The sequence below is a fragment of the Anopheles merus genome, chromosome 2R, assembly GCF_017562075.2.
Source record: "Anopheles merus strain MAF chromosome 2R, AmerM5.1, whole genome shotgun sequence".
NCBI lineage: Eukaryota > Metazoa > Arthropoda > Insecta > Diptera > Culicidae > Anopheles > Anopheles merus.
The window spans coordinates 57,178,201-57,193,212 of NC_054082.1; positions in this window are offsets into that span (position 1 = coordinate 57,178,201).

The window sequence follows — 15,012 nt, forward strand, 5'->3', positions numbered from 1 at the left end:
GAACCAAAAAATCTGTTATTACTATTTGTCGAAGGATATTAAATTTTCGAAAGTAGAACAATTATTATGTAGCTATATTTTTCAAAACTAACATTAATGTAGGGAAAAGCGCGGCAAAATGGACCTGGTAAGGATTTTTGTCTGTATGTTATTGGTTAAACCCCTTTAGAGTATTATTTTGGCAGCAATCGATACTTCAACATCTTATTCATGAAAAACAACCAGAAGTTTACGCATTAATAACAAATATTTATCTTTAAAACGAATTCTAAAAATCAACGTAAAAAGCCGTGAAAATGTATTGGGCGGGGTAAAATGGTCTTGCTATGGGGCAAAATTGTCTTACACGAAATGTTAAAACACATCAAAACGAAGGGGAGAAACGGACCCCAACATTGAACTTTAGGCTTACACACACACACACACACACACACACACACACACACACACACACACACACACCACACACACACACACACACACACACACACACACACACACACCACACACACACACACACACACACACCACACACACACACACACACACACACACACACACACACACACACACCACACACACACACACACACACACACACACACACACACACACACCACACACACACACACACACACACACACACACACACACCACACACACACACACACACACACACACACACACACCACACACACACACACACACACACACACACACACACCACACACACACACACACACACACACACACACACACACACACACACACACACACACACACACACACACACACACACACACACGGCTCTGACCTTAGAATTTTGCATCTTTTTTATCGATTGTAGCCACATCTGATTTTGTCATAATCATACCACCATAAAAATCAGTAAACATTCAATATGTATGACTACATTTTTCTAACCAAAAATCAAATATTTTTCTTAGCATTGACCGTTCAACCATACCATTGAAATTCAATTAATTTTATGAGTGAATAAAAAAAATGCTTTTACCGAAAATTACCGAATTTGCTTTATATTTCCTACCGATAATCTCTTAAAACAATCTGGTCACTCCGCGCCAGCAATCGGCCTGCGGAAATCAATTGCTCCTAGTCAATAATCCATTGCTCGTAATCAAAAATAGTCAAGAATCTATTGCGACTATTCAAATAAAGTATGCTGCTAGTCTAAACTCAATTGAAAAACCCTGTATACTGATTTGACACATCAAATGTTAAATGCAAAATAAATGTATTAAACTTAACCTTAAACATGTATTTGTTCATTTGTTCATTTATTTAAAGCTGCTTGAAGTCTTAAAGCATTCTTTATTATGAGTGTACTAAGCTACATAGTTTTAACATGTCTTTTGAAGATGAAGATGAACAGTTTTTAAGGTCGTTAAACCTTTAAAACGTTCTGAAGACGCTTATAAGACTGTCTGTTTAAATTAAAATTGGAATTGATGACTGGCTTTAATCAACCTGTAAACGTATTCTTAAGCACAATTAAAGACGTGTTATTTAAGAGTAAAAGTAGCATTAAGATCAATTGATCTTATGAAATGCATATTAAGTCTTGGATGAAGGGAACTTGGAACAGACTACACAGGTTGTACCTGAAATTGTTGTTGTATTTAATTTAGCTTTTCTTTTAGCTTGCAATGGGTGGTTTTCTCCCCTTGCAAAGATTATTCGATATCTGTCTAATTCTAATAACCTATGCAGGGGATAAAACTGATACTATAAATATAAATAAACATATAATATAACTATAAATAAATACCGAGATTTGGGGTAGTACCGTGGTACAGTCGTGAACTCGAAGTACTCAATAACATGCCCGTCATGGGTTCAAGCCTAGAATGGACCGTCCCCCCGTAACAAGGATTGACTATCCGGCTGCGTAGTAATCAATAAAGTCTCGAAAGCCTGTATAGGCCGGCATGTCCGCTTAGGACGTTACGCCAAATAGAAGAAGAAATACCGAGATTATGTAAATATGCGTATACCAGGTTCCGCTTATCTCTGACACTGCATGTACGCGGAGAGTCTTAAATCTTGTTAGTCTGCACAAGCGCTTCCTAAAGCTATGTGCTATTTAAAACGATCTTAGCCACACATATTACACTACAAATCGTTTGAACTTGTGATCAGGATAGTCCTTCTGATCTAAAGTCAATTAAATTCATTTTTATTTATATGATTGTTGATTTGTGTGTCTAATATGTGTTAGTCTTGTTGTTATTTTGATAAACAAAATCATAGTTTACATGGCAAATAGAAAAATGGCAATTTTCAAAACGCTGTTCATGTCATGTGTGACACAGCTTTTGATGCAAACATTTTTTTTATGGATTTGGACTAAAAAGATCTATATAATTGAGGCGCTTTGATATTTTTCAAATTATTATAATGTATTTCAATAGTGAAATTTTCTTGGTATGGATTTCTGCTCATACGCGAGCGATTTCATCAAAAAAAATATCAGGACGACATAATAATGCTTAAATAATTCTCATCCTTTATTATGACTTCATATTCAATCCTCAATGGCATATTCCATCTCAAGAACATATCCATCGCAATATGCTGTAATTTTGATAGTTTATTTGCGCCTCACATCTCAAAAGTCTAGAAATGGTTTTAACTAGTAGTCTTAACAGAGTTCTGCAAATAAGCCCTTTCAGTCTAAAGTGAGTTTTCTTATAGTCTTATTAGAACATACACGACATTCAAATGAAAAAGAAAGACTTAATGTAGCAATAACCGTAGCAACATCGTTGAAACTATAATCCTGTTGTTCTTTGAATATCTATCAGTTCTTTGTTGTCTATCAGTTGTTGTTGTTGTTCTGTTCTTTGAATATCTATCAGTTACTGATTACCCAGCAGGATAGTCAGTTCTGGGTACGAGAGGCACGATCCATTCGGGGCTTGAAGCTAGGATGAGCAAGCATGTTTGTAAGCCGCACGAGTTGACGGCTACCAGGTCATAAAATTAATACTATTAAAGCTTTAATTTGGACTTTTGATTTTGATTATAAAAGTCAAAGTAATAAACTACATATTTTAACCTTTATCCCATTAAAGTCTATCTCCTTTAACCTTTAAAGTCATCACGAGCCGCCTTAAAGATCTATGCTATAGAGAATAGTTGCGATAGTTTGTTGACAGTCCAACTAAAAAACAAACGATTGTAAAAAAATATGCGATTATTGGAATCTGAACTTTCTTCATCAAAATTGAAATAGCATTTTGGGTGAAAACGCGAACCTTCGGGTTACGCTGGTTCTTCAAAAATACTACTACCCCTGATCTTGGCAACCCCCAAATTTCATGGTAAACGTTAAAAAGTGCTAAAGAGCACATGTACGTTAAAATGAGTCTAATGGCATAAAATGCGATTTCAAAATAGAAAGGATGAACTAACTGATAAAGACGAGTTTCGCCATGTTTCATGTTGTATCTTAAATGTGAGAAGCTACATTAATCATTTAACTTTTTTCTGCCATGATTGCATCAAGGAATTATCAGATTCACATTACGAGCAAAACTTTTGATAATGCTTGCAAATTAATTGTTCACGGAAATGCTATATTAACATGATGGAATAGAGTATTTTTGTAGTCACAGTTACTATTTATAGCTTTAGGAATTTATGATGTACGAATCGAAACGTTAGTGTGGTCAGCCTCATTATGCTCGGTAATAATATTTTTTATCACCAACTATAGTACCAACGTATCCGTAACCCTCAATCGATTGAAGAGTTAATTACGAGGCTTCTGCTGTCCAATCGTCGCTTATACTATCGACAGACCGCCTTCTTGAGTGTCGCAAATTGCTTTCGTCTCGCAATCTATATTTTAGCCGCACTGCCTATATTTCCCTGGTAATAAATGTTTTATTTTCTTAACCTCTCGCGAATGCGTATTGGCAACTTCGGGACATGCAATAGAGCTTTTTCGTTACTTTTTTCTTCTTCTTCAGCCTTTCCTGTGCTCATCCTTTGCGCTACTCTCGGTGATGGTCAATCATTTGGGCCGCTTTAGTGACGGTGCATTCGTCAGAAAATTGCACTCACCCGCTAGCGAAGCAGGAATAAAACAAGGAACAGCAAGCCGTAGCTGCTTTCGCTGTGGAGTAGTGGGTTAAAGCAAGACACATTGTGTGCTTCAAAAAAAGTAGGCTTCATGTACACATCATAACATGCAACACTATTGTGAGACATTTGGGTTGGATTAAAATGGATCAGAAATGCGCCCGAACGAAACGATAAATGCTGAATATGTTACACGATATATAGAATTTTAGTATAATATATGTATATTAAAAATAGCAGCTCTTCGGTCTGGTGTAACGACTTACGCGTCAATACTGTCCTATTCATACTTATGAGACTTATTTATTACCACAAGTAGCCGGAGAGTCAGTTGTTGTTACGGGGGACGGTCCATATGGGTTTTGAACCAACGACTGGAGGTTGTTAAATCGTTTGGCGAGTTTACGACCGTACAACAGGATTGCGTTGATATACACATACAACATATAACCCATTTTTACACCTTAAGCATATTATGTATAACAAATTAGCTTATTGTATTTAAAAGTTTCAATAAGTTTCCATTTGCTTTGTTCACTGAATAGCACACTCAAGCCAGGTCGGGTTCAAATTTTGATTTCATTGATGATTGTTGTAAATTTCGTAAGGGCATGGTTGTTTCACGTGATGCATTTCATTCAATTCGGTAAGAAAGTCAAAAATTAGTAAAATGATACGAATGACAAAGTAGAATAAAACGACATCAAATTTACATACATTTTTTGTATACGACTAAAATGATCCATAATAACTTTATTGCATGGTAGTTGCAGCTAATTTGGGGATCGCTGTTATAGTGAGCAATAGCTTGTATGTGGGTAGATTGGTGGATTGGAATGGAACCTGCCGTTGGGCCAAAATATCTGCTTTACAAAACAACGGTTGCAAGTATTGCCCTAGATTCAATCGTTTGAGTAAAATGCGAAACATACATTTTCAGCACAAAATTACATACACCAGCGACACAACGAAACTGAGGAGCTCTCAGTTTTTCGTCGTTGTTGGTACTCATTAAAAAGTGACCAGCTCTCGGAAACAAGATACAAAAGTGCTAACCAGTTACCAGTGCAAGGGATATGTAGCATCGCTGTTGGAACATGCGTCCAACGACGACGTTGTTGGGGACACTGTAAACTGCCAGTGTGTTTGAGTACATAAATCGAGGAGGAAAGCAAAACAAGTATACACTAAAACATGAACGCAAGTAAGCAAGCAACTGACTGTAAAGCTAAATTTAATGACTTAATTACGAATCAGGCTATCTTGCGTGTTGGTTATCGAGGGATATTTTTGCAAGTTTGCTTTGCACTCAGACCCCCAAGGGACGCCGTTAATGTATACAGACGAAAGAAAAGATGTGCTTATGCAGATATAGTTGAAGCTTACATCGTAAATACGTAAACTGCTGTATTCGAATAATGTAAAAATGACTTTTTGAACATAATGAAGTGCACAATAGATATACTAAAAAAGAAGAATTTTTATACAAAGCACTCGAATATATGTTATCAAACTGTAGATAGTATGTAATCATTTTAAAAACATAATTATAGTCTAATTATTGTTTAATTATCTTCTTCTTTTGACACAATAACCGTTGTCGGTCAAGGCCTGCCTATACCACTAGTGGCCGTGACTTATTGATTCCCCCCCATAGCAGGATAGTCAGTCCTACGTATGGCGGCACGGTCTTTTTGGGGCTTGAAACCATGACAGGCATGTTGTTAAGTCTTACGAATTGACGACTGTACCACAACCGTAGCATATTTATATTTCTCATTAAACAATTAAATTTCATTAAATTAAATCATTATTGAAAAGTTCAATCATAGTATAATTTAACTTAAATAATAATTAAGTGTTCTTCTTTTTTTTTTTGGTGTAACGATCGACACGGTCATGCCGGTCTATACAGGAAACCTGTAGGCCTATTTGAAGACTTATAAAATACCATCCAGTACAATCTAGTATCTAGTATAGTAGTAGGACGTTCTTCCATCACCAATGATTAAACAAAAATACATAGTGGTAAACATTAACGAGCTTTAATACGTATTTTGTAATCTGTTTAATTCCATTTAAGGAAAAAAAAGAACCATACATGATCATGGCATAAATCTTACAAGCTTCTAAAATTGCCACGTTTTACCTGGGCTGAGTTTAGAAAGTTTTAAGCCAGCCTCGTGACTCCAGAATAGTTTCGAATACATGTAAAGAAATTTAGCATGACCCGCTTTTCTTAGATATCAAGTCTGTTTTTTTTCTATACGATTAAATTCGTTTTTCTAGATTTATCTTTTTCAGATTACTACATTGCTCTTTATATGCACATATAATACAACCTGAAAATTGTAGCTAAAAGATGGTATCTAAGAGCCAAGGTGAGAAAGAAGCCGAGATACATTTTTATGATTTGGTTAATATCATGGTCAACTTCTGCTGGTTTTGGCTTAATTGATGTCGGTGCAAATTAGGATAGCTACTTTTCGTATTTTCGATTTGTATAGAAGTGAAGGTAGTAAATAATACAGCCTGTTTTAAAGATTTTTGTTTTTTCTTTTAGTAGAAGGAATCGGTTAGAAATTTTTAGACTTGAAGTGAATATGAATAATTGAGTTAGTGAATATGAAAAAGTAAAAAGTTATACGCAACTTGGTAAAATATTATATTAAAATATTCTGACCATTGAATATGTATCGTTGCAAACAACGATTGTTTATTTAAATCAACCCCTTTTTTATAATTAAGATAACTTGGCCTTCTTCTAAAAACAAAAATATTTTTTTGTCACAAACATATATTTATCGCTAACGTGCAAGGGAATAGTCTAGTTCTATTGGCCGTAGAAAATTACTCATCATATTACATAGTCATGAGTACACGAGTTATGCAGAAGGTAGTAAACAGTAAGCAATTATGCACGGGTTAGGTCGAGCATGAGCACGCTCGCACCTTCTATCTCTGACATACACGATCAACTCTGATGAAGATACGGAGATGAGTAAACGACACCGTTGACGATGAAAAGACGAACGAAAGGATTAATGATCACGTTTCGAGAGGTGAAAGATTTATTGCCAGTAATCACAGCCGGAGGATGCCGCTGCGTGAGATTGATTGGAATTTCGACACCGAATGCGAGTGGATAGGGAAGAAAAGATTGGTTGCCTCGAGCCATGTAAGGGACTGGTCGGGATAACCATATCTTTGAATATAGGAAGCCCCCGACTATCTGTCATATGCGATCAAAGAATCACCTAAGGAAGGAAGGAATATTTTATAGTGATTTCACTCCAGTATTTCAGCAAATGAAACACGACCAAGAAACAGGAACTAGACAGTCCAGTGTAGATTTGACGTTCTTCCATCACCAATGATTAAACAAAAATAAAAACATTGGTAAACAATAACTAGCTTAATACGAATATTGTTATGTTTGATTCCATTCAAGGAAAGAGTGCTACAGCGACTCAAGTTCTGCTTTTCGGTCACACCGCGGGAGGATTTTCAGCAGTTATCATAGGCGCCAGCAATAGGCCTGGTGCCGGTAAAGTTCAAAAGAATCTTACGACTCAATACTGATGCGGATGATTCGACTATAGTTCTTTCGCTTTGAACGGCATTCCGTGTCTCATCCTGGGAGTGGTCGGTTTGTTTTTAGGTTATTTTCCATCGTTGAACTGGTCATCCGCATCGTTATTACATGCTGTTGATGCTTAGTTTTGTTCGGTAGATTAGCTTGATCGTTGATGACTCAATCAAATCGAGTATAATTAGGCGTTATTAGTGATGATAGTCCATTTCTTTCGTATTCTTAGTCCTTATAATGCGTCATGCCCAAGAAACACTAATACTATGAAAGTCTATGCTACGACGACAGTCATAGTTCGATTCACGTGGTGTAGTAAATTTTGATCCGTTTTGTTTTTATTATATGCTCTTTGAAATGAATCGTTAGTATTTTTATCGTTATAGAAAATTTCTTATCATTTTTTATCATTAAGCTAACATTTTTTCTTTGCCAGTAACATCGTAACTATCGCCAGTATCGTGTAACTATTGTTTATAGAATTTTGAAAACAAATCTCATTAACGGGTATCAATTTTGGTTAATTCTTTATGATTTATTTTTTGGTTATCAGATGTTTGAAAACGGAACTGTAAGATTGTCTATAATCATAGTAGAACATAGTACTAAGAACTTACAAATAAGCTGTGTGTTCGATAAGAGAACTGAGCAATGCAGTCAAAGAGCACGCGTATAGTTGAAGAGTGTGATCACCAATGGTTATGATTTAGAGGCTTCACAAATCTATTGCACGGTTCAAAGGGTTATCATCTGCAGTGAGGTGCAATGCTTCCTACTGAAAAATAACGATGGCGATGGTTTTGATGCATCATTATTCTTGGTTCACGTCATCACTTCATACCATGCCTGATTCATTTTCGTTTCTTTTGCAGATGAAATGTATGTTAAGTTATCGATTTTTTATTTATTTATTTCTACAAATATACGTATCAAAAAGAGTGGAATTTAATATTATTTGAACGTGAATCATAAATTTGTTTATTTATGAAGAAACGCGTAGTTAGCGGAGAACTCTTACAGTGTAAATTTGCAATTCCACATCAGTGTAAAGTTATATATACATACATCAATAATTTGTGGTTTATAGGTATGTTGATGATGACTAAATTAATATTTAACGGGAATGAATTTTAATAATTCATCTCCATGCGTTTCGAGTGTTTTTTTACGCAATCGGCTAAGTGCAGATCACATACGAAGCGATCGCCTTCGCTTTCACTTCGGATATTGAACGAGTGTGGTATCTTGCACAAAACCGTCGCGTGGTCCGTTCTTCCATCTCAAATACTCAACAAAATACAGCATGTTCATGTTCTTGCGATTGAGGATCTGTATGTGTGTTGTTTGCACTCCGAAAACCCTGTTTTACCATTATTTTTAGTAAAATGTTTGAGGTAATACCACTATTAAAACAGCGTATTGTCAAATTTTCTGAAAAATAAATTGTCTTTTAAACACTTATAAATTGAAAATAAATAAAATAAATTATATTAAGCAATACGGCCTTTTTGGACCATTCCTCCTCAATATTAAAATTAAAAATGTGTATATTGATAAAAATAATAGATAAATAAATAAATAAATAAATAAAAAAAAATAAATAAATGACTATCCGGCTGCGTGGTAATGAATAAAGTCCCGAAGGCCTGTATAGGCCGGCATATCCGCGTAGGATGTTAGGCCAAATAGAAGAAGAAAAAGACGATCTTAATTAATATTTCAATAGTACGGATTTATTTAACTGCAACTTTCAACAAGAAAAAAAAAGTTGGTTTTTTGATAATATTTTATTCGCACATAATAGCCGACTGGTTGATATAATATGTCGAGCCGAAATGATTTCTCTCTTGTGTTATACTCCGGAACCACCGGTATACTGTACCAAAATGCAGGAAGGTTTAACATTTTCTACATCACCTGTGTTTCCTTCATCTTTCTTCGAAATTTTACCCCCAGTTTCTTGTGCATCTTTGGTCATCTTGCAGCACGGGTCCCTCGGGAACGAGCAATCATGACTGCGGCTTCTTTATCCAATCGAAAAAGCTCGATGGCTGTGTAAGGTTCTGATCCACACGAGCCACATGAGTGCAATAGTATCCGCGGAAACAGTTATACCGTCTCTTTTGGCACCAAGCAAATAAATGAGGACCCAAAAATAAACAAGCGAAAACGCTGATAAAAGTCACGCAGCCAGGCGAAATCTGAGGCACCGCGGTATTATTATGACTGCGGATATAATATACGCTCTGCACGCTCAGGTAGACCACACTACCTCATTATCAGGCCAGCCCTTGCGGCCCTATAGAGATGTGAAATGATGTTGTTGAGAATCAATCGGTTTTCCATTGCACGAACTCCTCTTCACTGTACACTGTACACGGTAAGTCATGAATTCACAAAAGCAATGCTATGGAAAGGGATCCCCCTGCAGGGCTCAAAACGCACTCATGAAACCATTCGCATCGCATTCGCTAGAACTCCATTTTTTGTGCTTGTGTACCATCTCTGTTGTAACCTGTATTTTCCAGCGTCATATCTAAAGGGCACGTAAACAGCAGACCCACCGACTCACCGACGAAAGGATGCCTCAATCGTCAATTTTCTGATGAGGAGTAAAACGAAGATAATGGCTTAATTTAGTTATTTATACTTCCGCGCGATCCAACTTGCACAACAAAGGGTCTGTCCCAGTGGAGTGTCTTGAGTAGGATCGCACGGTATTTTTATTTTAAGCTTTGTTCCAACCACCTCCCAGGTCAGATGAACTGCGATAGAATAAATTCATTCTGCAATCTCCATCAGTTGCATCTCATACAACAAAGCAAACGCGAAGACATCGCCGACCTTATTTGTTTTGTTTGATTTGTACGAATATGAAAAAAACGATCAATTGAAAGCTATGTGAAATACGTCTTATAGACTAAAGACAAATAGAAAAATGCGATGCAGTCGATTAGGTAGTTCAGAAAACTTTTCAGGCAGTCACATTTGTTCTGATGATACTGTAGAGATACAAAATTGAAAACGTTCCTTTTATACAGCATTCTCTAACTGTTTATTACTTGATTCAAACAAATCCTTCGATTTACTTAATCGGTTTAATTTTGTAATATGTAATTTAGGTTATTGTTAACAAATGCAACTGTTGGTCTGATAGGTTTCCTTTTATATTTTAATATTATATCCTAATATTATTTGTCTGAGACTGCCGGTTTTTTTGAAGTCAATACAAAATTGTCTATGAAAAATGGTCTCCTTTGTGAATATACTGGCAAAACATGTATATGCAAACTATTCTAACTTAAAACAGTGTCAAATACCGATATTCAATATCAATTAGTATTTAGGAAAACTTGGAGGATCTTCTCTTGCGGTTTAAGGTTTTTTTACCAACAGTAATCGAGTTCCGGTTGTGGAGATTTTTTCCAATCATTGTATTATTTATCCTGGTGTAAGCCAGATGAAAAAGAAGAGGAAATTACATCTGTGCTCCCGATTGTTAGCTTGCTTTCGCTCTGTACACAGCAATCCCTGATCATTGGTTTTAGTCGACATCATGATATGAAGAAAGTTGATTAATTTCTTTTTGATCTCTTTTATAGAGCAACATGCATCGCAACAACATGCATGTTGTTTAGAAAAAAAATGTCTTTATAGTTTCATGTGTTGTCGGCTTCGACCGGATATGACTGACAAATCAATATTTTTACCATGTTTTTTTACTTCTAGACAATGTACCAAACTCAACCAAAAGATCAAAATAGACAATACAATCAAAGTAAATCCATCCTGTCTGTCTGGCCGCTACTGCCTTTGATGACATGTGCAAACCTATATGTTGCTACCCATAGAAAATAGATTTGTTATCGTTACTTTGAAGTTCTTTAAAACTTTGCATTTTGAATAGAACAACATGCATGTTTATTTACAGAAACACTATATCAGGTCACATATTTTGAATATATTTGAATCGATGTAAAATGTTATGCTTTTTATGTTGTTGAATCTCTTTTCAATAGATAACTATTGAGTACAATTCAAGTAATTTAAAGCTGCATTATTTAGTGTATGTTGTATAAAATTTGCGTTACATCGCGTTACGTTACTATGGTGTGTTGAATATTATTGCAGGGAATGGAACATGTAGAAGAACAGTCATAAAAAAGCAAGCTACTGGGAAGAATGACCTGTTGCGATGGGAAAGAAAGAAAGAAAGAAACCCGTCCATTTTCTCCTTACTTGCGTATGACGTACGCATCATGTAGATGATTTTTTATGTTCAGTAACTATTTATAAAGACAAGATAGCTAACTGCTAAAACAGATCAGCGTTCTAGCGAATGGTTTGAATTAGAAAAACACACGCGAAATGTGAAAACCTCAAAGACACGAACAGCGGACGCAAAACGAGAAATTAAATAAGTGATTAAATGAACACGAAACCCACGGTAAAGGATAATTTTCTTGTTGTGTGTAGCATAGGGAACGTAAACGTTGTATTCCCGTGTGCTTCCGATGCTGTTGTCCGATCAGTTCCGCACCTTCAAAGGTCGCTTCAAATTAAGGAAGATAGAGAGGCCAATAAGCCAAGTGTAAGAGCGAAAGAGCTAGTACATAAATGGAGCAGAGACGCGTGTATGCTCGTGAAATATATATATTTTTTGGGACCCTGCACGAAAGCCTTTAAACCCACGGCAAGTAAATATTGCTGTCCGAAGAAGCTGGCAAACGGCAAACAGACCATTCAAAGCGAGACGGAGGAATCATTAAAGAGATACCTCTTAATTTTCTCACCCCCTTGGTGGACTAATGAAACGCGTTTATTGGCGTTGAACCAGGCTCCTCAGCTCGAATACCGTCCCGACCATGATGATACTCAATGATTTCTTAGTTTTGTTTCTGTTTCGGGCTCTCTTCCTATCTTCTCATCGCTTTTTTTCCTTTCCCGTTCTTCCACACTATAACGTGCAATGTCCAGGACCACGAGTCTCGCGTCTTGTGGAACTAAAAATTCTTTGATTATCTTGTTTATATTCCTCCGCAACGCGCATCACCCTGGGATTTTATTCTTCCAATTCGGCCTCGGGGAGCCACTACGAAAGAATAAACGAACTAACTAACGACGAAATCAACCATCCCGCATCTCCTGCATGATGGGTTCTACCATACAAAAAACGAGTTCTAAAGAGAAAGATCTTTTGACAATTTCGCTAGATTGTGATTGTTTTTTGTGTCCTTCTTCTCGAGTCTTTGTGGCTTCGATTTTGCTGCCACCAGATTGAACCATCATAAAAAGAGACACGTGAACAGTCTCGCAAGATAGGGTCCACACTTGGAATAATGATAGCAAAAACTTACCTGAGGCAATCCATGTCTCTCTCATACATCGGCTGAATTGAGTTGTAAACGGAAAAGTTGTTCAACCATCTCTGCTAGGTCACAAGGCAGCTTCAGTGCCTGACTTGACTATGGTTCGATGGAACACGGTTTGCGAAATACGATCGCAAAACGTATTATAACAAGCAACTCTTGGGCTGATCTTGTCGACAAGATTTCCTAAATCTCAGTTCACAGCACGAATCGACGCACCGTCGGCAATCGAATGGATTTTTATTTCCTCTGTGACCATCTAGAATCGGTTTTTGGGTATTATTAGTTGCAGCCTTCCTGCATTGGCCTCGACTTTTATTCGAATACAGAGTAACACCGCCTACGGCGAGGGTTTCAAGCTCGGTTAATTTATAACCTACCCTTTCAAAGCAGAGCAACGGGTATTGCATCCATACTCACGCTGAGCGGAGAGCGCCTTTTTCGTTTCCTCATCCTTCTTTCTGTCATACGATAGAAGAGGGCACGAAAAACTCGCACCATACATCCCAGCGACGGGTGGCTAACCAACAGGTGTACCAGACCAGGAATCGTCCAGGAATGGCGCTGCATGACACTACGCGCTTTGCAAATTTATTATTAACGTAGGGATTCTACTGTATAAAACATGCCTGTTCATATCTGTTATTTTTCGATTGCACACAGCACGCAAAGCCTTTTCTATTGTTATCTGTAGTTCTTTCTTATTTGTTAATATAAATACTTACAATATTCTATTAAATGTTTGTGCGATGGAGACGCATGGCTTGTTATCGCACGTGTAGATAAGAACATGCAATAAAATACATGGAAATGTGTGCGAACATTCTATTAAGCCTTATGGTCAACGCCAGGCAAAGGTTTCAGTACCACCGAGCATGTCAAATTGTTAGATGAAGTAATCATCGAACAATCAACAAACACAAAACAAAATCTATCACTATTGGAAGGATCCCTGTCCATGTCGAATCAGAAGGAATTACATCGTGCCTTAGGCATCAAAAATGGCCCTTAATTTTTTTTCTGGCATGGCATATTACGCGTAAGCTGGCTCAGAGAAAGGTAGAATGTCTGAATCTTATTTTCTGAACCTGTTGCAACTTACACAGCAGGTATGCTTGATACAGGTAGAAATAACTATCTGTAAAATTTCGTTATGCGTTTCGAAAATAACATGCAAAAATGATTATTTCATGATGTTATACAAGAATAAGTAAACAGACAAAACCTAACAAAACTGCTGAAACAGCGAAAGACCCGAATGTATAAACAGAAAACTCAAGCAGGCCGGTTCTTCGTTGGTATGAGTAAGCATGACATTGGGAGTACGCAAAACGAGGTGAAAATACGCTACAAATACGAGTTCATGGAACGACAACGCAACGCTGCTGGCAAACAAACAGCTTGATCACGATCATCATCGTCAGCAACATCATCATTGTCGTCGTCATTGAACGCGTCGTCGTCGTTTTCAGCAACGCTAGCTATAACGTCACCATCAACAGCAGCAGCAGTCAACGTTTGAGGACTTTATTTCTTCTGGGCGAGCCATTTCTTCCACCAGACGATTATCGGCAGTTCCGCTTTGGTAGCGTCTTTCGTATTCCATGTTGTTTTCGTTGTCTCCTGTCGCCCACTAACACTGCCACTGTCATCTTACTCTCGCATGATCACGATCGATACTCTCTTGAGTGAGAGAGGGTTCTTTCACTCTCACCGGGACATGTTTCTGCTCTACGCTTTGATTACATTTCATTCACTCTTAACTGGAGTGTAGGTATGTTACATCTCTTTCTCACAGAGGACGAACAAGTTAATAGACACGTACACAATGGCAACCATAGGATGGTGCTTCCACTAACACCCACAGAGGCTTGTCTGAGAAACAGCCGAACCGGTCGAGACAGGGTATAGCAACCTTGCATACGAAACATAGGCGAATCTTTTATTC